The 25,639-nt window shown below is 34.6% G+C and overlaps 2 long non-coding RNA genes across 2 annotated transcripts in view; one reads left to right on the plus strand and one right to left on the minus strand.

The window, feature by feature from the left end:
- The window catches only part of LOC118766015, a 12,737-nt gene extending 7,199 nt beyond the window's left edge, over positions 1-5,538 (minus strand). Inside the window, exon 1 of the long non-coding RNA XR_005001941.1 lies at positions 5,391-5,538. This is a non-coding gene — a long non-coding RNA (uncharacterized LOC118766015). The remainder of the gene's footprint in view (positions 1-5,390) is intronic.
- The window catches only part of LOC118766014, a 240,343-nt gene that overhangs the window by 32,710 nt on the left and 181,994 nt on the right, over positions 1-25,639 (plus strand). The window contains exon 2 of the long non-coding RNA XR_005001940.1: positions 5,793-5,864. This is a non-coding gene — a long non-coding RNA (uncharacterized LOC118766014). The remainder of the gene's footprint in view (positions 1-5,792; positions 5,865-25,639) is intronic.

Genomic DNA, 25,639 nt, shown 5'->3' on the forward strand with positions numbered 1-25,639 from the left:
TAATTTTTTTTTTTAAATGAACGAACTAGTGAGTTTGATTTAATGGCCTACCAATGTATACTATGAGTTTCTTTGCCCTAGGAGTCAGGAAGACACTCGGCAAGAAATGGAAGCAAATTTGAAAGAAGAGGAAATTTATAATAATAATAATAATAATGACAGGGTTTATCGTAGAAGCCCACGATCAATGCTTATCTGCAAGAAACTACCGGGCCAACATATTAAAGAACGGCAGCTTCCCAGCATGTCGTGTACGTCATCAACAAAATGCAACCATTGATCATGCTTTCTCCATGTGCAGTCTTCTTGCGCCTATAGAGTATCTGAACAGGTATGATAGAACTGCACAATATATTCACTGGATAATTTGCAAATACCTGGACCTGCCCCATGATAAAATCTTGTGGGAACACAAACCACCTCCAGTGCTTAAAAATGGTCACATCTCACTCATCTGGGACTTTACCATTCAAACTCACTGAATGATACATGCTAATAGGCCAGACATTATATTGAGAGAGTTCAGACATACCTCCTCATTGATACGACTGTCCCAATCGATATCAATGTATCTCTCAAGACCTACCAAAAACTGAGCAAGTATTAAGGATCTTGAAATAGAAATTGGCAAAATTTGGACCCTCAAGACTAAAATAATACATGTTGTCATAGGTGCTTTGGGAATGATAGCAAAAATGACTGATTCCTACTTAGCTCAGATACCAGGAAATCTCAAAATGGCATAAATTCAAAAGGTAGTGCTTATGGGAACTGCCCATATCTTTGTACCTTTAGTAGACAGAATTCTAATTACTATTCGAAAAGAATAAGAATACCACAACTAATCGCTCGTTCAGAAGTTGCGTGAGAGAATAGGGAACACACGTTAGATAAAGTCGTACAAGAGGCATTATCTTTACAATATTAGATAGAGCCGACAGAGCTGGAGCACATTCTGTTAAAGTTCTGCTTCAGGTAACTCAGACTAGCCTTTTTTTTATACAAGAAACTGAATTCTTAGCGGTTTAAAGTTAATGTAGAAAAAAATTGGCTGACTCAGGTTAAGGTCATTATGTAAAGATTCCCTTGTTTATTAAAGTCTTACAAATTCAAAATAATGAATTGCAATGTATTATATAAGCTATTTACTTTAGAGGTGGAGGCGATGCATGTGTTTATGAGCGAAACACCTAAACTCCATGCGGCTCCGGCAGAAGGTAATGGCGAATTTCTGCTGACTCTTTCGCCACAAATTTTTCTCGCTCTTTCCTCCTGCATCTTGCAGCTCACCTGCAACAGACCGGCGTCCTGTCCAGGTGGGGAATCCCATACGCCAAGGAAACCGGAAAACCGGCCCTTATGAGCCAGGCATGGCTCGAGAAGCAACAAACAATTTGCTTTAGAGAGTTCTACATTTAAATATTCTTATAACATTTTTTCGTTATTTATGTTATCAGATTAATAACGGTTTCACATTTTGGCACAAGGCCAGCAATTTCGGAGAGGATTAAGTCGATTACAGCGACCCCCTGTGGTTAACTGATAGTTATTTTATCGGCTCTGAACGGATAAAAGGCAAAATCGACCTCAGCAGCATTTGAACTTAAGACGTAAAGACGGACAAAATGGCCCGAAAGATTTTGCCCGGCGCAGTAAAGATTTTGCCAGCATGCTGCCTTCATACCAGATTAATAATCACCAAATAATTTTCAAAATTGCTTGTAACAAATTCAATGTGTCTCAACATGAGTTTAGTAACGAACGTGTTTAACTATCCACGCATATTTATACAAACGAAAAAGATAAACTACCTGTTACTGGCGAATTAAATATAAAAACAACAAAATAAATAAGTTGTTACTTATCGATTTTTTCAAATGTCATATACTACTGTAATTCCCAACTTGCCATTTAGTTTTCAGACACCATTAATTATCACTAAATTATTCAATAAAAAAAGACAATATAATACTTTATATAATAAAATGCATACTAACATATGCTACCAAATCTAGTCTGAGATATCATTCTTTTAAATGGAAATGGATGTAATTTAAGGGAAAGTCTGTTAGTATACTGCTAGATGGAAAGTTTGTATGAAATAATCTTTGAATTGTTGCATATTTGTTTATATATTTTATTGTTTCATTTTATCAGTCTATGTGGTGTATTGCTTGTTCTGGTCGTGAGATTAATGTTTGACGGTGCATTCCAAGGATACATATAATATTAAATAAATTCAGAAATACTACGGTCAAAAAGTATGAAACAATATAAGTAGATTTGAAATTTTTTGACAGAAAAATCCCAAAACAAAAGAGAGAAATTTATTAATAAACATACGTGTCTATATATATATATGTATATATATCGTAAATACATGATGGAATATATGAGAACTTCTTTTAATCACAAGTGTTTCGACACTTCTAGCATCAATCCCTTTCGGGTGGGACACTTCACAACTGGCTCAGGAGCACACGGCTTTAATTTCCCCATTCTTATAGACACCAAGCAATTATTTAACCCGCTTTGTGATCATGTGTGCACCAAACCTCACGTGCGCGTATGATTACATTTTCGTGCATGCTTGTATGAGCGAATGTACACGTGCAATACAGCTTATGCGAGGGCGCTTATACATCCATATCTGTTAACGGTCATTTTAAATAATTTTCTCGCTGTACTCCATGTTAGTTTCTTTTTTGCATCTGTGATTTTATTTTGGATCTTCTATATAAATGAACATATTTTCATCGTTTTCCTGCTTTTCTTTCTACGAAATGGGAAGATACATAACGGAACTTTTATTTTAACTAGTTGTGATTATCACTCGATGAGATACATCTGCATCACCGGATGCTCCTGAACCAGTTGTAAAGTATTCCATCCTTGCCGATGCTATTTGCTAGATGTGTCGAAACAATTGTCGTGATTAATAAAAATTCTCGCATATTCCAACTTCCGTCTTTCATTTACCATATACATAACAAACACTATGAAAGTGACCGTGCTTTACCAGTTAGCTACCAGGGGTAAATCATTCGTTTTATTATTTAATATACACAGACACGCACACACACACATACACGCATACACACACACACACATATATAGTGAAAGGAAATAGAGTAATGTTAAAGTGGTCCCTTATATTGAAACGATAAAGGGAACTATTATATCGGTGGATTATGTAAAAGAAAAAATGTCTAAATATTTTTTATATTGTACACTGGGGCCTTACTACTTTCATTGAAAGTTGACTTTAATTTATTTAATTAATTAATGATTAATTAATTCAATGATGTGGGTGATTTACAGAAAGTTGTCTCCATTTCTGGCGTGGATCACATGTTGATATTTCTCATCACTAACTTCATTATTGGTAGAATTAATGAACAGTCGATAGAATTTGAGCACAACTTGTTTTGGCTCTTTACAGTCGCCGATGTAATAAAAAAAAAGTTCATTTTGACAGAGGTCAATGAAATAAATTTACTGAGGCCGATTTAATTACTTAGTTCCTACAATCAAGTTTCTGGCGCCAAATTAAAAAGTAATTATATAGAAGAAAATGTTTTGACGATCAGTAGACAAATAAAAATGCCTTGAATTAAAATCTCATCAAAATAAATTTTTTCCCGTATACCTCTGGGGTTGTTTAAATGATTCTCCAGTCAATCGCTGAGTCAATATAATCGATTATATTTAAAACCCATGTGTATGCATCTTAGAATTTCAGTTACATTACACCTACGTACGGTATATATATATATATATATAATACTATTTTACTGAACCTTCAGTTTTTTTATGCTAGACCACTGGTGTGAAATCGATGTTAATTAAATTAGTATCTAATTTCTTACCCTCATTTTAAATTTAAAATTATATATATATATATATATATTTAAAAAAGGAGATGTGGAAAACGAGTTGTGATATATAAAAAAAGGAAATGAAGAAAATGCTGACAAAATAATTTAAGTAAGGGAGAGTGTATTTAATTAGGTGAAAGTTCTTTTGATAAGCATAACAAATGCGCAACCGGTAAAAAGAACTTTCACCTAATTAAATACACTCTCCCTTACTTAAATTATTTTGTCAGCATTTTCTTCATTTCCTTTATATATATATATATATATATATATATATATATATATATATATATATATATATATATATATATGTATATACATATACACACACACACACACACACATATATATATATATATATATATATATATATATATATATACATATACATATACACATATATATATATATATATATATATATATATATGTATATTATGGATACATGTATATATCCATCATCATCATCATCTTCGTCCTCGTCGTCATTTATTATTATTACCTCCGCTTTACCTCAAGAACTGTTGGATGGATTCGGATGAAACTTTCACAGATGTTTGACCTTCTGAGCGTCACGAACTGATTCGATTTTGGGATCGATCCGTTTCCGGACAAGGATTCTGGATTAATTGTTATATTTACTTTACTTTACATGATTACGATCTTACGTTCACTTTCAAGTCTTTCTCGATTATTTCCCTTTAGGTTGATATGTAGGCATAAATGATGTTTCCATATCATTTATGATTAGAAATGATATATTGTAAGGAAAGGAGAAAGATCCTGAAAACTAAGACTTCGTCGAATTTGTAATTTTTTTTTTCAAAGAATTTTAATGGCATCAGATATTCTCAGGTTGACAATGTTTTTCTTAGATAGGTAACACCTATCTGGACAATATTTTGTAGTTCTGAAACTTTGGGCAATTTCTTCTACTTCACAAAAATTATTTAAGAGTACTATTTGACATAAACTCAATAACTCTGAACACCACATGTACAATTGTCATTATTGCAGTCCAGATTTAAGCGGCAAACTGCAGAATCGTTAGCTCGCCGGGAAGAATGTGTAGCGTCATTTCATCCGTCCTTACGTTCTGAATTCAAATTCCTCCGAGGTCTACTTTGACTTTCGTCCTTTTGAGGTCCATAAATTAAGTACCAGTCAAGTATTTGGGTCGATGTGATCGACTTACTTTGTCCTCACAAATTTCAGGCGTTGTGTCTATAGTAGAAAGGATTGTAACATTCCACACTTTTGGAAATTTCTGTTTCAAGGTACTTGTAACGATTTAAATTTTGAAATGTTTTACAGAAGTGTTGCGGACTGCTGAGACTGACATAAGTTTGATTAAACATGGGTACGGACCGACTCGAGAGCTGCGAATCGTTACGGACTCGGATTTTCCAGGGCCGCCAAGAGTGCACCGGACGCCGCCCGAAACGCAACGCTCTACAGGCACCATATCCGATTTCACGGACGCGGTCCTTTACGAAGAAGAGAGAACTCTTACCGGGGCTCCCGGCAACGTCTCCGGGCTTGCTTGCATTGCCGCTGCTCCGCCCGGCCGCCGTCTTCGATGACGGACGAGCTGCTAGGCGCACGCCGCGTTCCCGCCGCCGGACGGGCACTCTCCGAGTTCGGGTTCGGGAATATTAACCAGTTTGATTAAGCATGCTTTGTCAATGGGACTATTATTTAACTATTACAGACTACATTTGTAAGTAGGGATTCTGCCTTTAGCCTTGCTAACAACTGGTCGCCTCATATCTCAAGAACGTCTTTAGAATTGTTGCATGATAGAAGATTTCACTTTTCTACTGGTCAATAAATCTTGTCTCAGTTTTAGTGACGTTCTATCTTTTAGGTTGCAATTTGGGTAATATAATTTACATATTTTCTTATTTCTTTTTAGGGACAAGAAATTATACCTTTGAAATATATAATCAACTGTAATGAGATGGTTTTATCCTCAAGCTATGTAAAGGTAAGTTCCAAATATTATTTAAATACAGACTTTAATATACAGATATAAATGTACGTATCTACACGTGTGTGTCTCCATGTGTGCGTGACTGTAACCCAGTGATGTGAGATGTCACTTAACATCTAGAGATGTGAGAGATGAAATATTTGTTCCATTTCTTGACAGCTGTTTCGAAATTTGTCTCTAGGTATCTCTTCAAACATTTCATAGAGAAAAATATATAGCATACGTGTAACTGTGTGCTTGTGTATGTGTCCATGGGTAAGTGTGTGTGTGTGCGCATGTGTGTACGTGCGTGTGTGTGTGATTTCCGTGTCTGTCTTTGTGTGTGTGCATGTGTGTGAGGGTACATGTGTATGATGTACGTGTGTGTGTTTGATCATGAATATGTGTCAGTATGCAATATGTAGATTAGAATCCTTACTGATTCAGTGGTAACAACACTATTCGCATAATTGACGGAAAACTGACGTGGTATCGAACATTGTGTGTGTATATGTGTGCGTGCGTCTCCGTACATATATATATGTGTGTATTTACTTGTATGCATTATATATGTACATATATGTATAAATATGTTTTGTTTTTATTTATGTGTATTTGTAAGTTTGTATGAATAAAAAACAGAGTATAGCAGCAGCTTCAGCACGGAAACACATTTACCCTATCATAAATATTTACCTTTTTCCTGTGTACTGGGTGAGTCCTCCCATCTAGCACTATACAGGCGAAGGAACATTGTTACTCTTTACTGTTGTTTGTTTTTTTTAGAAAGAAACATCACAGAATACATTAATAGTTCCATTATAAACATTTCAATTTCTTCTCGTTAAAGTTCAGATCTCCTATCAGAGACAATATGGCGATAAGAATATTAAATAAGTAGCTGTGAATAATGTTGTTGTTGTTGTTGTTGTTGCTTGTTTTTATAAATTTATATCATCGACTCTATCAATTTGGGTCAAAAGGTTTTCTCTTCATCAGGAGCAATTATCTTCTTTATACACACACACACTCACACACATTTTAAATACAAGACTCCGGGCTTGTTTTCATCCACGTTGCTGCTGTTAATGTCGTGGCTCTTGTTATTGCTGTTGTTGTCGTTGTTGTTTTGTCACACTTGTTGTTGTTGGTGGTGGTGGTGGTTCTGTTGTTGCTGTTGTAGTTGTTGTAGGTAGGGGCGGTGATGGAATCGTTTCGTCTGCTAGTTCCAGATCAAACGGAACGACGATCAAATAACTTTGGTCCAAATTTGTGTGATTTTGTGAGCATGCAAAACGTCTGTGTGTGCATGTATGATGAACGCATGTATATATATGTATGCATTTTGCATGTATGTATGGATGTATGAATGTATATATATATATGTATGTATGTATCTAAGTGTGCGAGTGTGTGTGTGTGTGTGTATGTGTGTGTGTGTGTAATAACTTGAATTAGTATAATCATCGGTGTGTATATGTGAATGAGTGACTGCGCCTGTGTCTATGTATATGATCGATAGACATCATCTTGTGTACATGTGTGAGTGAGAGATAGATAGAAAGAAAAGAGAGGGGGAGAGAGAGTGTGTGTATGTATGTGTGTGTACGTGTGTGTCTGTGCCTGTGTGCCTGTGTTTGTGTCTCTGTATGTGTATGTGTGTGTGTGTGTCTGTGTTTATATCTAGGCACCTCTATGTATGTTGGAAAGTATGCCTGTAAATGCTTTTTTGAAATCGTTGTTTTCTCAAGCGTTTTTTAACGGCGGCACTCGTGAATATGTACGCTTCGCGTATGTATGTGTTCCGGCGTATGCGTGTGTATCCGTCAGTTCGTATTTATGTGAGCGTTAAACAAAACGTTAAACGTCGCCCTTTCCAAGCCTAACCAGGCTCGTGGGCCAGGTTTTCTCGGTTTCTGTGGCGTATGTGTGTCCCCCCCCCACCCACCCCCAGCTGAACTGGATTCCAGTCCATCTCAGCGTTACTCAAGAAACAGGAAGAGAGAGAGTGAGAGAAAGTTGTGGTGGTGAAAGTGTACAACAGGGATCGCCACCGCCCCCTGCCAGACCAGAGTCTCGTGGGGGATTTTAGGCGTTTTCTCTCAATAAACACACACAACGCCCCGGTCTAGGAATCGAAACCGCGATCCTCCGACCGCGAGTCCACTGCCTTAACCACTGCGCCATTGCGCCTCCATGTGAGTGTAAACATGTGGATAATTACAACTATGAGCAAACATGCCTGGGTGCACTTTTATATACCTATTTTGTTATTGTTTCTGTCGACCTGATCGAGGAGACATATGTTCGAAGGCACACGAAAATAACTACCTTTCTTTGTACGGTGTGTTTGGTGGGGGTCAGTAATATGATATTTAGAGCTGCGGAGGCGCAACGGCCCAGTGGTTAGGGCAGCGGACTCGCGGTCATAGGATCGCGGTTTCGATTCCCAGACCGGGCGTTGTGAGTGCTTATTGAGCGAAAACACCTAAAGCTCCACGACGCTCCGGCAGGGTATGGTGGTGATCCCTGCTGTACTCTTTCACCACAACTTTCTCTCATTCTTACTTCCTGTTTCTGTTGTACCTGTATTTCAAGGGGCCGGCCTTGTCACTCTCTGAATATCCCCGAGAACTACGTTAAGGGTGCACGTGTCTGTGGAGTGCTCAGCCACTTACACGTTAATTTCACGAGCAGGCTGTTCCGTTGATTCGGATCAACCGGAACCCTCATCGTCGTAACCGACGGAGTGCTTCCTTAATTTAGAGCTGCATTATCTTAGTATATTCCTCTGTATATGAAAACGTAGTGTGTTAAGAATTTTGGCTGTTATTTCTAGCAGAGGAAGCAGCCACGCAAATGATACTTGCATGAGTGCGTGCGTGCATGCATGTGTCTGTATACGTGAGTGTATTTGGGCAAGAGTTATTTGAGCATAAGTGTATGTATGAGAATATGTGTATATCTTTACGTGTGTGTGTATGATGTGTATGAGCACAGATAAGCAAAATGTGTATATCTCGGTATGTGTATATTCGTGTGTGTGTTAGTAGGGGTTGAGCTGGCAGAACCGTTAGCACGCCGGGCGAAATGCGTAGCCGTATTTCGTCTGCCGTTACGTTCTGAGTTCAAATTCCGCCGAGGTCGACTTTGCCTTTCATCCTTTCGGGGTTGATAAATTAAGTACCAGTTACGCGTTGGGATTGATGTAATCGACTTAATACCTATGTATGTCCTTGTTTATCCTCTCTGTGTTTAGCCCCTTGTAGGCAGTAAAGAAATATATATGTATGCAATGTGCTTACAAGTGGGTATGTATATATTTGCAAATGTTTGTGTGAGTATGTGTGTATATACTGTGCGTTTACTACGTGTATATATATAGCAAAATAAGCAACATAATTTCAAATAGTGATGCAGTTATTTAATCGAACAATGCCATCATTATATCAATTTAAATGCAGTGCCATCTTCAGCTGCACAAATTAATAGAATTGTAACCATTAGGAAACATTACTATAATTTTTCTACTATTTCTTAAGAGAGCAAGACGATGCTAAGAATAGACTACACTTCCAAAAATCGCTTGAAGCCTATTTGGGGGTTCATAGTGTTGTAAGGGATTGTAATTCATTTCTAATTCATTTATCTCTCCATCAAGAACTAAATCTAAGACTAGAAGCCTGTGTATATTTTCAATATAGGACAAGAGTGATTTGACAGCTCATGGCTAGGTATGGCCATAAATATTATCATATTTGTTAAAATTCTATTTATGTATTTGTACTGCTGACGATAGCATTACATTTAAATTGATGTACTGATTGCATTGTTCAATTAAATGGAACCGCTTGAAACGGTCTACTGCATCACTTCCTGATATCCTATTGCTTATTTCGATTTTATTCGCCTTATTTCGAGCTGTGCGGATAATACATGGCTAACTTGGTACTTCAACTTAAGTACGTAATTCAAATGAATCTCAATTATTTCTTAACTCGTCAACCAAACCTATATGACGCTTCTGGTACAAACCTTTATATATATATATATATATATATATATATATATATACACGCACACGAGCCTTTAGCACAATCATTGTCAAAATGTTTAAGAGATGACCATTCCTAACTTTTGTTTCAAGAACCACTGTCTTTGTCCTTTTCTCAGACAGGGGTCTGAAGGGAAATTGACTGTTATTTCTAGCTGCTCCAAAAAGCGTTTTAAAGCCATGTCCCTCATATTAGTGAAATGTAATTTATCCTTTATGGAAGAATAGGTTAATATCGTAATAAGTCAATGGGTAATGAGCTGTAAAGTTCTGATTATTTAACATTATTCAAATGGAGACAAGAACGATTCATTAGTTTCATGATCAAGTGTGATCAATTTAGAGAGGATAGATAATCTCGAGAGAGGGGAAAGATGTACGAGAGGGGGGGGGCAGACGAGAACGAGATTGTAATGTGTTAAAATTAATCAAAAGGGAATAGTATGTGAAAAGCATATTTTAGCAGTATACGGTGAAAACTCCGACCATATATCCGTCTTATCAGAATACTTCAGTGTGTACAATACTTCTAGACAAATATGAGTTCCAGTATAAATAGAAATATGGGAAGATTTAGGAAAATATTTATGAGAGTTTGTATAGTTCGTAAAGTGAAAAAAAATGCGAAAATAGGTTAATACCCGGAGGAGATATGGCATGCATGCTTAAAATGTCGCAAAAGTATAAAGCCAAAGTTCGGATTTAACGCTGTCTTGACATTTCTCGAATGCAAGTATATGAAGCAAAACTCATAATTATTTCATTGGAGGAAAGGAAAATAGATGTTTAAGTGAAATTCTAATAGAGCAAGTATTGCAATAAAATGGACGATATCGACGAGGACGACGATGTTATTGGTTTTCTTGAATTGATCTGTACAAATCACTGCTTTATTTCTTCTTTCTGTAAAATAAATAACCGGGTTTTCCCTATTTACGTAACCCATTTGAAAGGTGACATATCGAAAACTTCAACGACACTTCAAATTGCTAAACTGGGTGAGCAGAAAACATTTTAAGGCTGCCTGAACCAATGAAATATCTCATTTCCCCAGCCCTGCGAGGAGAAAAATAAAGAGGTACAACCCTCTCAAAACATGTTAGAAAATCAAAGGATGCTGTACTAATGACATATTCTAAATGAACTATCGCAGTAATATCATCGACAAAAGACAACAGACAAAGGGTCTGTGATATCTCTCCTTTTCTCTCGAAGGGAATCTCCCAATCAGTTATCACATCCCCTCATGCTCAAAGGATCTGAGTTCATCTCAGTCAACTGCCAAATTCCGAATTCTTAAAACATCTCTAGGGTGGAATACAGCGATTATCGAAAAGAAGAGGAGGTAACTATAAGAAGCAATGGTTTAAAATATGTAGTTCTTACAATTGGATTTCGTATAATTTAGAATTAAATTCAAATAAACAGGGAATGTATAGACCTAAATAAATGTTAAAGAAGCAATGTTAAAATAAGCTTTCGGATACCTGACGACAAGTATGGGCGCCACAAAATGTCCTACTAGGCAGATGCGCAATTACATGCCGAAACGATTCCACGGCCATAAGGCGAACAGCGTAATTATCTCAGGAGCTCAATTATTTGCTGATTCAAACGAATGGACATCGTTTCTTCTATTGGCATCTACATGACTAACTCTAATAAATATGCATTTGCTGTTACTTTTCAAAAGCACATACGCCCCTGACAGCACAACAAACCATGTGACAAATCGCCTTAGCAAATGCGTTATCAGCCGTACGATTATTGAAATGCCTAGAACGCATTTTAGTGCGGCTATCACAATTCAATTTCATAGTTACCGATAAGTATGGAAGACAAACGTCAAACGCAAGAGGCCATTAGGTATGAGGAAATATTGTGATTTATTGCTCACAGATGTATAAGCGTGTATGTGTGTTTGTCTGCATCTATGTGTTTGTGCCTCTGTGTGTGTGTGCCTCTGTGCGTGTACGTGTGTGTGTGTGTGTGTGTGTGTGTAAAGTGTGTGCGATAGAATTTTCTATTGATTTTGACTGGTATTGCAGAAAACTTTCCAAAACCATACATGAAACCATTTCGTGTGCAGACATTTTTAATTAGGATTTGGAAAGGAGTGTAATATTTGATTAAATATTTTTTTTTGAGGAACTGCCAGTGTTAGCACGAACTGAGAGAGAAAAGGTGGGGGGAGAGGGCGTGGGAAAGAGAGGGAAATAGAGGGAAAGAGAGGTGCGGAATGGAATTTGATTACTGCGCAATTGACAGTTTCCTATGACTGTCAATCTCCTTGACATGATGAAATTGCAGACACATTTATACACACATGTGTGTTCATGTATGTATCTATAAAAGTATGTATATATCCTTACGTATTTGTTTTAGTATTTCGCCAATTTATTTATCTCATTCCATATCTATTTCCTCTACATTTTTATTGGATATTTTGATTCCTGCTTTTTAATATCACCATCTCTTTCCAAGTGAAATGTTCAAAATTTTACTACTAAAATATCAAATTTTCAGTTTTGAATAATTAATGCTTTATATCCTCAGATGCCATCATAATTATGTTTTTTTTATTTTATGTCACACGTTTCAGTTATAAGACTATAGGTATTGTGTGGTACCACCTTGACAGTCTTAGACGAGAAAATCGACACCAGTACTTTTATTTTCACCTTTGGTACTTGTTCTCTGGGTTTTGTTTGCCTAACATCCAAGTTACAGAGATGCAAATGGCGAATGTCAAGCGGTGGAGAGAACAATAAACAAACACACACACATACAAACATCATATATATTTGTGTCCATATTTGTATCTATCAATCTATCTGCCTGTTCATCTTACTGTGTATATGTGTGTTTGAACGCGTGCATCATGTATTCCATCCAGTTGGTGAGAAGATGAAAGAAGCTATGCCCGGAAACTTAGAATAAAATGTGTAATCGTGCATTATTTTGCCCATGATCCTTCGGGAACTAGAGAACAATACTTAGAAGAGCGAATTACTAAGGCAGATACGGCAAGAAGGTACAATTATATATATATAATAGATATATATCTACGTACACATAATATGTGTATATATATATATATATATATATATGTATGTATGTATGAGGAGCTTCCACAGAGTCTCTGACTACCTACTAGTTCCTTCGCTAGGCATTGATCGCCACACACAATACGGACATACATATTTGCGCTAACTCATACACCTGTACACAAACAGGTTTAGCGAAACAAGCATGCTAAATAAGATACAATGCATTACACGAGTAATCATATACATAAACAAATATATATTTATGTATGCATACATGCACACATATACATACATGCACACATATATATATGTGTGCAGAAATACCGGATGGGCCGAGCATTTTGAAATGTAGTTTACATATCGTGTTTAAGCGCTTTCGCTGCTTAATTTCTAATCTCTCTCTCTCTTTCTCTTTCTCTCAAACACACACGCACATACACATATACACACAAATCTACCAGATTTACCAACAATCGCTGATAGTCAAGTAAACATAGAAGAAAACACTTGCCCAGCTTATCGTGCAGTGAGATTGAACCTGCAAATCACACCGTTGCAAAGGCGAACTCCTTAACCACATAGCCATGTTAGTGCCTGTACCACAATGTTTCACATAAACTATTTCCCTTACTCTGTGTCTGGAGTTTCTTACATGCCTTTTCCTAGATATATTATCTTCTAATCGTTACTTCAGCCAGGCATCGCTGTATTCTACCGGTTAATTCTTGTTCAATTTTCTCCATATTTATCTCTGTAAATAGCTCGACTGTTTTTATGCTATATTCACTTTACGTTGACTTATTTACTAATGTTCTTCCTAGTTCTTCCAGACCTTCATAGCCATTCCTTCTAAGTATTGATATTCCTCATGCAATGAGTTCATCCTTTAATACAAGTTTTATCTATAAAACTAACATGTCCATATTGACAGCGCATCACTTACTTAGCTCTTATATATATATCTATATATATATATATATATAATATATATATATATATGTATGTATGTATGAGGAGCTTCCACAGAGTCTCTGACTACCTACTAGTTCCTTCGCTAGGCATTGATCGCCACACACAATACGGACATACATATTTGCGCTAACTCATACACCTGTACACAAACAGGTTTAGCGAAACAAGCATGCTAAATAAAATACAATGCATTACACGAGTAATCATATACATAAACAAATATATATTCATGTATGCATACATGCACACATATACATACATGCACACATATATATGTGTGCAGAAATACCGGATGGGCCGAGCATTTTGAAATGTAGTTTACATATCGTGTTTAAGCGCTTTCGCTGCTTAATTTCTAATCTCTCTCTCTTTCTCTTTCTCTCAAACACACACGCACATACACATATACACACAAATCTACCAGATTTACCAACAATCGCTGATAGTCAAGTAAACATAGAAGAAAACACTTGCCCAGCTTATCGTGCAGTGAGATTGAACCTGCAATCACACCGTTGCAAGGCGAACTCCTTAACCACATAGCCATGTTAGTGCCTGTACCACAATGTTTCACATAAACTATTTCCCTTACTCTGTGTCTGGAGTTTCTTACATGCCTTTTCCTAGATATATTATCTTCTAATCGTTACTTCAGCCAGGCATCGCTGTATTCTATCTACCGGTTAATTCTTGTTCAATTTTCTCCATATTTATCTCTGTAAATAGCTCGACTGTTTTTATGCTATATTCACTTTACGTTGACTTATTTACTAATGTTCTTCCTAGTTCTTCCAGACCTTCATAGCCATTCCTTCTAAGTATTGATATTCCTCATGCAATGAGTTCATCCTTTAATACAAGTTTTATCTATAAAACTAACATGTCCATATTGACAGCGCATCACTTACTTAGCTCTTATATATATATATATATATATATATATATATACACATATATGTATATATGTATATATATATACACATATATATATATACATATATATACATATATATATGTATATATCTATATATATATACACATAATATCTCTCTCACTCTACCTCTCTCTCTCTATATATATATATATGTATATATATGTACATATATTTGTATGAGCATGTATGTGTGTGTTTGAGTGTGTATATCCGTACTTACACACACACACACACACGCACGCACACATATAGATACACGCCTACCAATTTTAACCACCTGCATTGTGATTTATCTACCTTTCTTTTCCCCTCTTCTTTGCCAGGAGATACGTAATTGCATCTATCTTTAAATAATAGTAGAAATACTTCTTTCCTTCTATGTATGAAAATCCACCATATTAACTTTAACATTATCCGAAAGATAATATTAAATTTATCCGAAGGAATTTTTTTTTTTTTTGCAATTATCACAGTATCTTTCAAAAGTATTATAATACACGTATTATGATTTATATTTCTCTTGCGGTAACGTTCATTGTATTACGTATAACGAATCTTGCATCATCTTTCACTGCATATATACTCTTTCAGTATTTCAATATATTTTCTTGTTTCATATATTTCCTTTAGCATAACGATCATATTCATAATTACCTTACCATCGTATGAAATACGTATTTCATTTCCATAATAATTACATCCATTTGACTAATTCGCTTTTTCCCTTCCAAATGATTATTTTAAAAAGCTTAATTCTATCATTAGCTTAAATCACAATACATTTATATATTCTCATGTACGTTCGATTCTAGTTAATTTTGATATAAAGAATTAATTAACTATTATAATATAAGAAAGCTCGTAAGCTCATATACGAACGATTTCGGCAACTTAGTGACTACTTTTCTTTTAAAATAATGAATTATACGTATTTCACGCAATAATTTTTGTGTCGCTTTAATTTTAAAATTGAAATAATTCTATGTAATTATTTACGTAGCATTTAGCTTAGCTGTACAACATTATTATTCCTCTGCATCCTATTTTAATTTAATCATTACATACACTCACTATTCTGTTCAACTTGTCCAAAATGTAGTTTTGCTTTGATTATTCGTTTTCATTATTTTGACGATCAGTTTAATTCTCGTACGTAATTATATTTACTAAATGCTTTATATCTTTTACACACTATATTCCCACATATACACCAAATACTTGTGACTACACACATTCCTATTCGATGTTATCCTAGCCCACATTATCGTTTTCATTATAGAATAAATTAAAGGCGGCGACCTGGCAGAAACGTTAGCACGCCTGGCGAAATGCTTAGCGAGGTTTCGTCTGCCGTTACGTTCTGAGTTCAAATTCCGCCGAGATCAACTTTGCCTTTCATCTTTTCGGGGCCGATAAATTAAGAACCAGTTACGCACTGGGGTCGATGTAATCGACTTAATCCGTTTGTCTGTCCTTGTTTGTCCCCTCTATGTTTAGCCCCTTGTGGGTAATAAAGAAATAGGTATTTCGTCTGCCGTTACGTTCTGAGTTCAAATTCCGCCCAGATCGACTTTGCTTTTCATCCTTTCGGGGTCGAGAAATTAAGTACCAGTTACGCACTGGGGTCGATTTAATCGACTTAATCCGTTTGTCTGTCCTTGTTTGTCCCCTCAATGTTTAGCCTGTTGTGGGCGATAAAGAAATAAGAAACGTTAGCATGCCGGGAGAAATGCTTAGCTGTATTACATTTTGTTCACATTCCACCGAGGTCAACTTTGCCTTTCATCCTTTCGGAGTCGATAAATTAAGTACCAGTTGCGTGATGAGGTCGATCTTTCCAAAAATTTTGGCTCCTTTCCAAAAATTTTGGGCCTTGTGCCTAGTAAAAAAATTATTATAGAATAAAGTAAATCCCATATGTGTGTGTGTGTATGCACATGTATGTGTATGATTATGTGTGCGGGTGCATGTGTGTATAAAAAGGGAATAACGGAATTAGCGTTTATTCCACGGTTTGCAATTGTATTGAGCAACGTATAGGAGATAAACTATAAAAGAAGCTTGAAGACAGGGAAGCGAGAAATGGTAGCCATATTGATTACAGAATGCGTATTATATTCTTTCATTCTTTTACTTGCTTCAATCATTTGATTGCGGCCATACTGGAGCGTCGCCTTGAAGGATTTCAGTCGAACAGTTCCACCCATGGAGTTATTATTTTTAGAACGTAGTACTTATTCTATCGGATTCTTTCACCGAACCGCTAATCCACGGGGACGAAAACTCACCAGCAACGGTTGAAAAGCGGTGACAGGGGAAACCACAGATAGAAACACACACACACGCACACACACACACACATACACACAAACAAACACACACACATACACAAACACATACATATATACGACGGGTCTCTTTCAGGTTCCGTCTACCAAATCCATGCACAAGGCTTTGGTCGGCATGTGACTATAGGAAGAGAGACTTGCCCAAGGTGCCACGCACTGGGACTGAACAACGAAAGAAGCTTCTTACCACACAGCGACGCCTGCGCCTATTTAAGGATTGATCCACAAGTATTTAGTTTAAACACTTGTGAACAAATAAATACTGTTACAGAGTGGTTGAATTACAGACAGATAGACTGACACACTGACTGACAGTCAGACAGATAGAAAGACGGCAAAACCAAAACCAAAAAACACAAAAAACCCAAAATACATAAATAATATCATCCGGGGTTATAATTTGATTCCCACTGAAGGACAATCATACAATATTAATATAATGTATAATTCAAACATCAAGATCATTAAAAACCAAGAAACTAAGAACCCCTTGAGAAGTTCGTCCCTAAAAGACGAACGAGACCAAAAGATAAGAGAACCAGAGACAACAAGCCTATTAAACATATAAAACCATTATCCGCTGCCTATAGGGTACCAATACAGTCTCGACATTTGGTAAGCACCGTTCAATCCAGGTGCGTCAACAGCGTCTATACACACACACATATGTATATATATATATATATATATATATATATATATATATGCTTGTGTGTGTGAGTGTATGTATATATAGACGTATATATATATATATATATATATATATGCATATATATATATATATATATATATATTATATATATATATATACACATACATAAATGTGTGTACGCGCATATTGAGGGAAGGCTCAAATGATTGAGCCGCCGCAGCTCTCCACCCATGTCATTTCTGTACCATTCTACACAGTTACTAGCTTCTTTGATGTTGTCGCTATAACTGCTTCTAGGTCTTCCTCTTGTTCCTTTTTCATATGCCACGCCAGTTGACAGCACATTGTCAAGGACTTGTCTTGTAAGTATAACGCCTGTCCATTTTCTTTTCATAATAACATTTAACAGTCTTTCCTGTCACTTTACATTGCGAAGGACCCACTCGTTAATTCGTTTATCCGTCCAGCTTATCCTGAGAATACGTCTTAAACGACATTGTTTAAATGCTTCAATTTTCCTTCTGTTAATTTTCTTCATAGTACAGCATTCAGGTCCATATGTGGATATGATAACTATCATTGAATTCAGGAGTTGTTTTCATTTTTTTTATTGTTGTTCTCCTTCTAGTTTCCCATGCTGTTCAGTTTATCAAAGCTGTCTTGGTTATTCCGAGTTTTTTCATCTTTTCACGAACGCCATTGCAAGCATTGGTAATAATAGTACAAAAGTTCAGAAATTCATTATTGTTTTAGATATCTTCTTTGTTTATTATGTCACCTTGTTCATTGTTCGTTGTGCTTTTTAATTATTTTGATTACTTAAGTTTGGTCGAAGTATTAGATGAAACCCAGCTCGAGTACTTGCATCGGTTATTCTATTAACTAAGTCCTCAAGCACTTGAATGCTACCGGCTATGAGAACTTCATTGTCTGCATACTTCAGATTTGTGATAAAATTGCTTTTTATTTTGACGCTTCCAGTGAATACAAACAACATGTATTTCCATTTTGGCTCGGAATATATTTGAAAGAGGTGCTGAGAAAGGATGCTCCCTGGCGTACACCTTGTACAATGTCAAACCAGTCAGTTTTCAGGGGGTTATATATATCATTATATATTCATAAGTAAATGTATGTATGTAGCGTATTATAGACTACAGTTTTCCACCGTGAGAGATGAAGTATTCAATAAGGTATATGGAGCTAAACGATTTCAACAAAAGTCTCAATGGCTATATAACTTTTATTTTTCTGAAACATGTTCATTCCATTTGGTAATAGAAAAACTAAGAATAACTTACATTATTTATATTATTTACATTTAATGGATATTTGTCCTCATATTTTTTGTTGTTAACACGTTTCGGCTGATATAACTTCCAGCCTTCATCAGATGTTTTGGGGAAATTTTGAACCTGGGTTCTCATCCATAAGGTATTTTTCGGTGTTGGTGTTGTTGTTGTTGTTGTTGTTATTATTATTATAATTCGAGTCAGTGCCTGGAATCGGACTCAGAATCTTGGGGTTTTGAACCCTGCGCTCTTATAATAATAATAATAACAACATCGAAAAATACCTTATGAATGAGAACTCAGGTTCGAAATTTCCCCAAGACACCTGATGAAGGCTGGAGGGAATATCAGCAGAAACGTTGTGTTAACAACAAACAAGATGAGGACAAATATCCGTCAAATGCAAATAATGTAAATAGTGTACATAATTCCTCATCTCTTAAATATAGAACTGTAAAAATAATCTGTATTCCCAACACAGAGCACCGGAAACCTTAGTGATTAGAAACATTAGTTACTTACAATATTTATATAAGTTTTACTTTCGTTTTCCCAAAAAGCATCTATTCCCAGAATATATACAACATCTACAGCTAAAATGATGTCCTAAGTTCTAAATTTGTTTCTTTACTCCTACATATATACATACATGTGTGTGTTTGTGTGAGCGCGAGCTTGAGTACGTGTGCCAGGGCCTCATATATATATATATATATATATATATATATATATATACATGTACATATATATATATACATATATATAAATATATATATATATTTATATATATATATGTATGCATAATATATGTTATATATATATATTATATATTATAATATATATATATATATATATATATATATATATATTCATATATATATTCATGTATATATACATGTATATATATATATATATATATATATTTATATATATGTATATATATATATATATACATATGAGGCACTAACGTACATACTCAAACACACACTCACACAAACACAAGCATAAAGATAATAATATATATATATATATATATATATATGTTGTGTGTGTGTGTACTTCTCTCAGCACGCACAATCACATACGTGTACTTAAGCACATATAGACATATACCTGTGTACATATTTTCGAAGGTCATCATATGCCATCATCTGAATTACGTTGCATGCAAATCTGTTGAGATGAATCAATATTCCGGGACGAAATGAATATTGTTGGTATTTTTTTTTCTTGAAAGCAATTTACCCCAAATAGATTGAGTTTATGGGATTATATTTAGTTTGGTATTAAGAAACCTGAGCACAGCCAAATACGTCATATGCATACATACACACATACATATGTGTATATAAATATATATACATATACATATATAACATATGACATATATATATATGATGTGCATACAGGCTTGCATATTTGTGTTTAAGCATATATTTCTTATTCTCTACAGGTCTGGAGAGAAATAACTGCTTACGTATGTGTATTTATAAATATAGTTGAATTGAAACTATGTTTGCAAATACATATGTTCTTACATTTGGTATGTATACAAGTAAATATATTCATAAATATATATAAATACCTATACAGTCATACAAACATACACATGCATATATATACATATACATAGATATACATGCATATATATGTATATGTATAAACATCTATATATATCTTTAAATATATATTTATTTATATCTATATCTATCTATCTGTCTGTCTAATTTATCTAGCTTTCTTTCTTTTCCCTCTCTCTCTCTCTCTCTCAACATATATATCGACTCGCACAGATACCTACACAAATCAGATACATAAAGGCACATCCTCATGTACACGATTGACAGAAAGGTTACTGTGAAATGTGTAGCGGCCGACATTGTTTGAAATACAAGTGAAATTGCTCAGAGGGTTGTAAAATAAATAATCTTAAAAAGCAAACGCAATATATATTTTGAAGCTTGTGCTGAAGAAAAATGCTAACAATATTTCCTTCAGGTCAGTGTGAAACATTTTCAATAAAAGGAAAACATAGAATGATGCAAAACCCGATGTTAAGATAAAGGGAATTGCTAAATTTGGAACACCAGATTACTATGTGTTTGTTGTCAGAGATCGGTTCCTTATTGCTGAGCACCAACCAACAAAACCATACAAACACACTGAAACATCAACGCAATAATATATGTACACACACATACAAACTCGCAGACATTCACACACATACACACACACTCATGTTAAAACTTCCACATAACATTGGTATACACATCATTTACTAACACGAGCCAATGAAAGCGCATCTTTTTTATCGATCATGCTACCTGTTATAGATATAACATCTGCCTTAAATATTTCTTCCCTATCTTTCAAAAGAAACGTTTTCGCGTGTGTTGGATGTGTTTGATAAGCAGCCAAGAAAACTTACAGGATAAACAAGACTGGAGGATATTTTCGATCATATCTCGGTTTGATGAGAAAGGTAACGAATTTAGAGTGTATTAAATGGGCCTATGGAGAAGACTGTATGAGAAACAACAACGAGAAACAGCAAGTGCACTTGCATGAAGCCACAAAATAACATTTTAAGACAAGAAGTTCATGTTAAATCATTATAGCCTCATATACAGCGCCGGAAATAGAATATATATATATATATATATACTGTGCTGGACCTAATACGAGAAAACGGCAATTTAAGGAATGCTTTAATTTTGTGTATAGCAATATGGAGTTTGAAGATGAAGAGGTAAGCCGAGAGGTGTTTCGGAATTGACAGTTGGAAATAGTAAACGTTTCAAACTCAAAGCTTCGTTACAGAAAAATTAAGGAAAACATTGAGGAAAAATTTTCCAAATAAGCAAATGTTAATATCAATGATTCTATTTCGAAATATACATACATACATATACATATATATATATATATATATATATTATAAAAAATAAAGTGCTCAGAAATCTGGATGGTTCTACATTTACAGATTGTTATTAATATGTCACATGTTTTTATAAATCATATATATATATTAGTGCTCGCATCTACTCTAGTAGATTCTTCAGATTTTCATAATATATATGTATACATGCATACGCATGTATAAATATATATCATTATATAATGTGTACATACATATATATGTACATATATATATATATATATTTATATATATGTATGTATGTATGTATATATATATATATATATGTGTGTGTGTGTGTGTGTGTATATGTATGTATGTATGTATATGAGTGTGTGTGTGTGTGTGTGTGTGTGTGTGGAATGGCATAATGATAGTATTCTTATATAGTAGTGTTGAACACGAGTATTTTATGAATATTTAAAGCGATATACACACAGACTCACACACACACACACACACACACACACACACACACACACACTGCTATATATATACATAAGGTAGATGCACACAAGGCCTTTGTTTATGCATAGTATACATTTTGATGGCTTCATCATTTTAGAAATACTACGCAACATGAATATATTATTACATAAATGTACTGTACGAGAAATTACATTGTTCGTGTCTACGAAGGAAAAAGAGAACTTATTTTCTGAAAAATTATCTTTGAAACCAACTCACACTTCTTTTAGTCATCTCCAACAGATTTTTATTATTTTTACCAGGAAGCGCCAAAAAAAATAATACTGCAATCCGAAATTTGGACCGCAGTTCTCGGGGATCCGTGACGTCTCGTCTCGTCATATACAAAGAGTCGTGAGAAATGAAAGAAGACGGGAGAATAGCAGAGTTACTGTTCCCTCATCTTCTTTTGTTACGTACGATTGCTTCAGATCAAGAGTCAATACGGCTACAACGCGGAGGACAGGAGCAATAAATACAAAAATATATATATAATCTAAGATGTTAAGAAACTATCACCGATCCTTTGTAACACATACTCCAGGCGACTGCAAGAAGTTACATGAAAAACAATTTATATACATCCAAACGTCTATTTACATATGTATACAACCTTTCATAATTACAGATTTTCATATATATATATATATATATATATATACATATATACATATATGTGCATGATATGTATATATACACATATCTGTATCATATATATCTATATATATATATATATATATATATATATATATACATAAATATAATATATATTTATATATATATGCATGCATATATACATACATATGCAACATACGTACATATATGCATACATGCATACAGACATACATACTTACAAATAGAAAAATACAATTTTGAGTCACGGATTGATATCTGCAACATATATATATATATATTACATATATATATATATATATACATATATTATATATATATTATATACATATACATATATACATATACATATATACATATACATATATATAATATATAATATATATATATATTTATACATATATATATATATATATATATATTATATACATATTTATACATACATACAACATACATACATACATACATACATACGGATACACGGAATGCTTCTGTAAAATTTATTTTGTCTATACATTCCATATATGTTGAAACTTAATTCTAAATTGTATAAGTAATCCTCTGTAAGAACTACACATTTCAATCCCATATGTTTTTCTGCCGACCTCATCGTACCATCGACAATCCCCAAAACATGTCTGCCTTTATAACTACATGAAATGCAAACATGTTCTCGAGTAGTAAATCCTGATATATACTATACGTGATTTTCATTGGAAAGTCTCTGTGCAATCATTCCTCGCCAGATATTCGTTAACGGTTTTGTTTTTGTTTTGGTCTTTTGTGGGTTTTTTTTACTATGTGTTAATAGTTTCCTGGATGTTTCTGATTTCTTTTCAGATAAACAATTATCAAAACCAACAAGTATTGCGTTTAACGATGCATATTCCAATTAGCAACTCGAATATTTGCATATTTATCAGTAGTACTCATCTTGTTAATCTTCACATATTTAGTCATATCTCTTTTCTATTGACTAAAAAAATACAAAGCTAGCACACCCCAAAAAGTAAATATATTATTATTATTGTTATTATTATTATTATTATTATTATTATTATTATTATTATTATTATTATTATTATTATCATTATTGTTATTATTATTATTATTGTTATATTATTATTATGATTGCCTTTGCACAGCTTCTAATGCTGGAGATGTACTAGTGTCAGCTGTTCCCTACCAGTGAAGTAAGGTAACACCTCTTATTTTTTGGAGCACCTTCCGGAGTATTCGAGCGGTTCCAAGCAGTGCTGTTTTCTGCAAGTGCTCCACCCTTATTGCAACCCATATTTGTTCCACGTACTTCTCAAGATTTTTGTTCACTGTTCCCAGGGCTCCGACAATTATTGGTACTACTGCTACCTTTTTCATCGGCCACAACTGTTTAACTTTCCAAAGCCAACCTGTCATATCTATCGACTTTCCCTTTTTTCCTGATCGCATGCCTTCTTGACAGCTGGGCAAGCTATGTCTATGATCCAGCATAGTTTGCTTTCTTTCTCCATTAAGGCTATGTATGGCTGCCTATTCTCTATCTCATGGCCGCACGGAATCATAAAATCGACGGAATTTGAACTCAGAACGTAGCGGCAGACGAAATACCTATTTCTTTACTACCCACAAGGGCTAGACACAGAGAGGACAAACAAGGACAGACAAACGGATTATGTCGATTATATCGAACCCAGTGCGTAACTGGTACTTATTTAATCGACCCCGAAAGGATGAAAGGCAAATTCGACTTCGGCGGAATTTGAAATCAGAACGTAGCGGCAGACGATATACCGCTAAGCATTTCGCCCGGCGTGCTAACGTTTCTGCCAGGTCACCGCCTTAATATGGATGTTTATTGTGTAAGTGAATTTTTGTGCACGTTTGTATACTGTATACTTATGTTTCAACATAAATATGGGCGTAATATGACAGTCTATAATTTCGGCACTCCGTTTCAAGGATGTTGGTATTGTATACATAGAAATATTTTTACCATGCTCATAATATAACGTATCTATGTTTGAAAGTATGTGTACGCGTATAAGTGAATATATATATATATAATATATATATATATATATATATATATATGTATATATATGTAATATATATGTATATATATATATATTGATGTACGCGTATAAGTGAATATGTAATATATATATATATATATATATATATATATATATATATATATATATATATGTATATATATGTATATATATTTATATATGTACGCGTATAAGTGAATATATATATATATATATGTGACCTCATGAGCACCACCAGCGATTTTTTTTCCTCTGTCTTCCCTTCTCGGGATCTTTCCTTCTCCTATGTTTCCGACGAAGAGCTCCGCTTGAAACATTAAACCCTCCTTCTTCCCTTCTTTCCTGAGCGTCCAATAATACTTTATTTGTTCCACGTCCTCGCGTTGCTGTGTTTTTTTGTGTTTTCTTGTTTGGATTAA

This window comes from Octopus sinensis, linkage group LG14, assembly GCF_006345805.1.
Source record: "Octopus sinensis linkage group LG14, ASM634580v1, whole genome shotgun sequence".
In the NCBI taxonomy this organism is placed as follows: domain Eukaryota; kingdom Metazoa; phylum Mollusca; class Cephalopoda; order Octopoda; family Octopodidae; genus Octopus; species Octopus sinensis.